Raw genomic sequence first — 7,465 nt, 5'->3', positions numbered from 1 at the left:
ATAATGATTGATATTACTATATATATATATATATATATATATTTATTGCGATATGAAATGCATATTACTCGTTGAAGGATTTAATTATTTATTTAATAGCTTTTCACTTCTTTCTCAATAATATATTTCGACGTTAACATATTGTTATTTCGTTAATTAATTCTATCAACGTAGAAATATCCAACCAACAACGTAATTATAATATCCTATCGCGATAATCGTTTATCTTCTTATTTTAAAATTTAATAGAATAATTCAATAGTTTCTTTTTTTTCCTTTCTTTTTTTTTATTCTATCGTTTAATTTTTATTTCATTAACAACGTGAATCATCTTCGTATCCTCGTTAAATTTTACGTCACCTACACGTACATCTGAAATCTATATATACATATATATCTATGGGTTTGGAAAAAAAAAAAAAAAAAGAAAAAAAAGTATTACGAATCTTTGCCTGGATGATGCGAGTTTGAAAGAAGATGAGAACAGGATATCGGATAAGCCGTGAGGTCTTTGACGAGTAGCATCGTCGCATTCATCGACATTTTATTCGTTCTTTCCTTTCCTGCCACCCTCCCCCCTCCGCCACCTACCAACCACCCACCCACCTTTATTTTCTATCCTTCTCTCTCTCTCTCTCTATTTTTCACTCTTTTCCTTCCTTACTTTCTTTCATTCTTTCTTTAGTTTTTTTTCTTTCTTTCTCCTCTCATGCGAACATTCTCGCCCTAAAAACTTCCTTGGCAAAGAGTTCGAAGGATAACGACGTTCTTTACTACTCTAAACGATAAAAATAATTTCGACTGCCGACGATAAACGTTCGTTCCGTGGTTCCGAGTTTCTGAAAAAAAATAGAAAAAAAATAGAAAAAAATTTTTTTATTACAACATTTTTTGGTTACTTAACGTAAAGAATTCAATTCTTTTTCAACGAAAATCGATTGTAATAAACCTGACATCCATTCTGTTTTATTTCTAGTAGCAATTTTTAAAAGTCGTTAAAAATTTTTATCATATATTTATTTATATCGAGAAACGTTAAATCGTATAATACAATTATTATTCACGATACGATTATAGATTTTATAAGAGATAACTAAAAGTTTTTTTGAAATGGTAAAAGTAGAGAAGAACAAAAATTGTATTATAAATTAATATTAATTGTTTCGAGTGATATAATAATAAATATATTTATTATTATTATTATTGAGATCTGAAGTGAATTTGGAAAGATTTTGTTTAGAAATTAGTTTCGTGATTTTCTTTTTATTTATTCAAAAAGAAATTCTTTAGTTTATTCGACATACGTGTTAAATTCTATGAATATGAATTTCGTGATTCATAGTTAAGCGCCTAAGATCCTTGCAACTTAACCACGATGTTGGACACATTTTGCCAGGAAATTGTCACGAGATCGTGTTGAAATCTCTGCAACTGTCGTCAGGTCGGTACTTGCGAGTAGGTTATATGCACGTTCTTGTTATATATAGATCAACATTTCATAGTACTTACGTTGTACTTAGTTCGAAGGAATAATAACAATCCCTTCAAGTTTTCTCTCATACTCTAACTAACGATTAATGTGTAAGAAAAAAATAAAAAATAAAAAGAAAATCAACGTAATAATAAAATTAGAAAATAATATTTTTTACAAATTTTCTAAACGTTCCTTTTTCTTATTCTTATATTCTAAATTGTTGCTGTATATAAAACATAAGATTGCTGAATTAAGATTTATCTTATATGAATACATATATACAAAAATCTCATATACAGAATAACATTTAGGATCTTCAATTTATTCTTCAAAGTTTTCCCTTATTTTCCAAACTTTATCTCTGTGAGAACAAACATTAATATTTATTTGATTCATAAATAACACTAATATAAACATTGAATTACGATCTTCGATTTAACTTTAATATACTTTTCCATATTTTTGAACAACTTTTCAACAGCATATTTATAAACGAATATATTTAATATTTATTATAAATAAATAACATAAAATAATCTTATAAAATATATACACAATTTTATCTTTGCCATTTATCATCGTTATTTTATAAATTATATCTCCGCGCAGAGAATATATTTGTGTGTATTAATAATTAAATAAAAAAAAAATTATATATACAATATATATTATATAATAAAATTTCACGTAACAATTGAATCAAGATTATTCGATACAATACTCAAATTATATATATATATAATATTTCATCCATATTTTCTAAACTTTTGAACGAACACAGAGAAGATTGGTACCTACTACGTACTTATATATCAAGATACAGAAATAAAGAAATAAAGAAAGAATGGGATAGAAATAGGGAGATAAAAGAGGGAAAAGAAATAGAATGATGGCAGTATGCCAGGCCTGTTGAACGCCACGCCCTGAGGAAAAAAATATAAGCTAAAAGAGTGAAATGAAAGAGTGAAACGGAGAACAACAGTGTATAGACAGGTAGAAAAAGATAGATACGGGGAAGAGGATGGGATAGATAAAGGAGGCGGGGGAGGGGGAGGATTCGATAGGCAGGATGAAAAAAGACAAAAAAAAAACAGAGTTGGAAAAGAGCTGGAAAATGATCGGTGAAAGATTGGAAACAGGTGCCGATCAGCCTAGAGACCCCGAGACCTATCTAGCTAGCTTTTCCAACTAGAAGCTTGTATATCGTGTGCTTGCTTGCTTGCTTGCTTGCTTGCTTGCTTGCCTACCTTCCAACCAACCAACCTACGAGCCTACCTACCTACCCTCTTCGAGCCTGTTGCATTTTCAATCTCGACTGCTGCCACGTTAAGTACTTGAGATGTCTTCCCTTCGGTATACTCGCGGATACGACAGCCTCGATAAACACGTCGATCCTGTCAGTTTGCCCGTTCTCACTCTCTTTCTCTTTCTATTTCTCATCGTTCAACCCAAGTTACTATGGATATGTGTATTAGTGTGTATATTTCAATGCGTAACAACAGACTCTAACACGAAAAGCTATCACACGTTTATATAATCGGTACAGTAGAGTATCTATTGACTTATTATTTATGTTAGATATGTATCTCTTATTAGTGTGTTTAATATAGTGTCCAAAAATAATTGATTATTATAATTTTTTAATCAAAATTATATATAATATATTACATTATATTATATATAAGTACTTAATATTATTTTTTTTTATTATTAAAAGAATAATTGATTATTATAATTAGTACTTAAAATTATTATTAATATAATTTTTATTAAAATTATTATATTATATTATATATATATATAAGTACTTAATATTATTATAATTAGTATAATAAATCGTTCCTAGAAATAGCAATAAAAAAAAGTTATTATATCAGGACAAAGTCCTAATAAAATGAGGAAGAAGAAGAAGAAGTAGAATTAGTAGAATAATTTTATAACAAATATATATTCATTTGATTTAAATGAACAGGACTAAAATGTGTGTTCAGAATTTTATTATTATTATTAATATTATTATTTAAAAATTCTTTTTTATTTATTTATACAAACCTCAATATACCGAATTAATCTTTCAACTGCATTAAATCGCGTAAAGATTTACAAATTTAGTTTGTAGACCGATTGATTGGTGTAAAAATACGAGTATAATAATATTAAACAATTCTTATATCAATTTCAAAAGGTATATAAAATGTTGAAACGTGTTAGTTTGCAATGACTCGATGAAAAATACGTCATAAATGTAGAAAAAAAATTCGTCGCAACTGATTCATTCATCTTGCACGTTTTTCCGGTCGTATATCTCGTTGATTTTTTGCTTTTTAGTTTCTCTCTCTAGCGTTTTTAAAACTAACCAAACAAAGAATTAAACGTTACCGGAGCCCAGGGTTGGGGGGGGGCAGTTGGGGAGACGAGGGAAAGTATGAGCAGACGAGGGTTGGTTGCAGTTTTACGAAGGACAGACGAAGTATAATCGTTTGTCTGTTGGTTTGTGGGTTAGGGAAAAGTTGCCATCCATCACGAAGGCTGATGTCCACGTCAAGGCCACAACAAACGTTCAACGAGAAACCATCCAAGATAAATTTCAACAATCGTAAGTATTAATCATTTGTCTATTTTAAAAAATCGTCAAGATATTAATAAGAAATCAAAAGAAAAGAAAAAGTAAAACAATGAATAACAATTGATGAAACAATTCTAATCGTAAATCGAATTAATTAGTAAATCTTTTTAAACGACGACTAAGCAATGATATTTCATTCGAAATCGATCAGGAAAGTACATTAATTTGTAATCAAGGGAACCACTTCTATCTCTTAACTCGGTGATATTCGAAGATCGGTTCGTTAAAAATGAAAGAATCCGAGAAAATCCTTAAAAGGGGAAGACATCGCAATTAGCGTTAGGCTTTTAATGAGATGTCGTGAAATCAGTTGGGGGGAAAGAAAAAAAAAAGAAACGATAGGAGGAGGGGTGGTGGGTAAAAGTCGTAACGAGACAATTGCGAAGAAACGAAGTGAGATGATCACAGAGAGAAAGAGAAAGACAGACAGACAGACAGACAGACAGACAGATAGAAACAGAAAGAGAGAGAGATAAAAAGTTCGATTCGATAGGTAAGTAACTAGTCTACGCAAGCTTAAAAGCTAACGAACGGAAATGAAAGGTAAGATGAGATTAAGTAAAAGGTACGAATAAAGAAAATACTTGAAAAAAAAAAAAGAACGGATAGTAGGAATGGAAGAAACGTGAAAGAAAAAAAGTAAAAAAAGAAAAGAAAAAATTAGGCGCGTGGTGTAACGTTTGTTGAGAAATAAAAAAAACCAACAACTCTGAGAAAGAGAAGAAAGAAAGAAAGAAAGAAAGAGAATCAGAAATCAATGAGTGACGATTGACTACTACGTTCGATGTGAATCCTTCCAGTGGCGTTTGCTTGATGAGAGACAATCAGAGAGACCTGCTGAAGTAATCAAAGATGCGCGTCTTCCAAAGGTGGTACACAAAAAAGAAAAAGAAAAAGAATAAGAAAAAACACCGTAGGACAGGAAGATGAACCTTTCCTTTCTAGGATAAAAAGAAAAATAAGAAAATCAGAGTAAGAGAAAGAGAGATAAAGGAGTGGTGGTGGTGGTGGTGGTGGTGGTGGTGGTGGTGGTGTTCCGTTCAGAAACGCTACGTCGTCCAAGATCAATAGGCGGACCACCACGAGCCCATCATCCCAGGTTCAACACAGAAACCCGTTCTCCGCAGGTTTTGATCTCTCGCGCAGACGCTCCTCTTTTCTTTTATATATTCCTCTGCTTAATTTTTTGTTTCCTTTTCCCTCTACTACTTTTACTTCTACTACTACTACTACTACTTCTTCTTCTTCTTCTTCTTTTACTTCTTCTTTTTTTTTGTTTGTTATATATTTATTTTTTACGGTCTACGCGATAAAATAGGAAAACAAAGTTAAGAGAATCTTTTTGAAAGATCTTGGAAAAAAATTGATCTAACGTTAATTTGATTAAAAAAAAAAAAAAAAAATAAAAAGGAAAGGTTTATTATTATTTGTATTAAAAGAAAGAAAATTAATTGATTATTATATTATATATCTATAATTTTACAACGAAAGAATTCGATACTTAACGTAAGACTTGATTTGTTTTTTCCAATAACGTAAAGAATTCATTTATGTGTAAGTAATTTGTATATAATTGTTCGATCCAAGAAATTGGAATAGAAAAATAATGAAAAAATATTGTAGAAGAGTATGACGATTAGATATATATATGTTACTGTCATAGCCGAAAATCCGCCATTGCTAGTAATCCTTCGGCATTGTTATCAATGCAAAGCGCATTCCGAAAAAAAAGGAAAAAGGGAGTACTTTAATTTAATATACGAGTCATAAAAATCTATTCACTCTTAGTATAAAAAATATTTGCCGAAACTTTTCAAAGAAATGGCAAAGTAGGAAAGATTTGCAGCATTGCATTCTTTGCCATTTTATGAACCTTTTTAGATTGATTTATAACTCGATAAAAGAGTGTACTTTAATTTAATATAAATTTCATTAAAATATATTTACTATTAGTATAAAAAATATTTACCAAAACTTTTCAAAGAAATATCAAAGATTGTGCAATGCGGTAAATTGTGCATCTAATAAATTTTAATGAAACTTATATTAAAATAAAGTACACTTTATTTGTCTATGTGTAAAATACCATATCCAGTTATAAATCGATTTGCAAAGGTTCAGGCTATATTTTCTAGACATTAGTTAGACAGATATTCATAGAAATTTCCATGGAAATCTGTATCTGTTGTTCCCTATCGTATCGGAAGATACACACACTTAGAACGAATTGTTTTTACCTGTATAGGTTATTTTTGGGGGGGATGGGTTGCGTCAGGTTTTCGTCAGAATTATAATTATATATTTAAGTTATCAAAAACTATCACATAATTATATTATAATATTACGTGTGACAAGTAATGGATATATGATTTTAGCTTAAGTTGCTTTTATTGTTAGCTTAAGGAAAAATTGTTTCTCTGTTAACCGCATCCACTCGATTAGTCTTGCCCTAATCGATATTATGACGTAAAAGGATATCGAACCGAGAGCCTGGTGACGTTGTATCCTACGTATCGAAAAGAAAAAAAAAAAAAAAGGAAAAAAGAAAAAAAGAACTTGCCGAGTCCAATAACACGATTACTCTCGTATAAACGACTTATCCGATATATTTACATGTTTTATACTTTAGAAGAAGGTCATCCCCTGTTAACTAAACTTTTCTTTACCCCTGTCTTTGATTTATTATCCGATAGCTCGGAAAAATGAATGTAAATACGATCGAAGCAGAAACAAACAAAAAAAAAACAAAAAATTAAAAAGGGAAAAATAACGAAGAGAATAAAAAAAAAATAGAGAAAGAGAAAGAGAGAGAGAGAGAGAGAGAGAGAATAATATTGGAAATAAATTCGTTCCTTCATGTACTTGCACTTAGGCACGGTGTTTTTATCGAAACACGAACGACCGTTTAAGATCACCACACCGAGGTGGATTTTACTTCCTAAAGGGGTGGAAAAACTTAGTAAGAAAAAAGAGGGATGATGCTTATTCACGCGTTCAATGAGAGCAATGCGACCGATTGCGTTCTTTCCTACGTTCGATTGATCGGAGGATACAATATTTAATCGTTTTTTTTTTTTTTTTTAATATTATCTTACACAAGTAAGATAGTTCAATTAATTATAATATGATTATTTTATAGAGAGAATATATTACATCAAAATATCAAAACGAATGATAATAATATTATAAAATATTTTAAACACTATTTATTTTTACAAATTGTAATTACCAAAAGACATATTTATTAACACAATGTTATCCAATTAACAAGATAATCTCAATATCATTATTTTATTAAATGATTTAATATTTAATATCAAATATATTTTAATACAAGTGATAATAATAATAAAAGGTTTATAAAA

Source organism: Polistes canadensis, unplaced genomic scaffold (assembly GCF_001313835.1).
Source record: "Polistes canadensis isolate GaletaPanama2010 unplaced genomic scaffold, ASM131383v1 scaffold_68, whole genome shotgun sequence".
NCBI classification, from domain to species: Eukaryota; Metazoa; Arthropoda; class Insecta; order Hymenoptera; family Vespidae; genus Polistes; species Polistes canadensis.
This window is presented reverse-complemented; position numbering follows the sequence as displayed.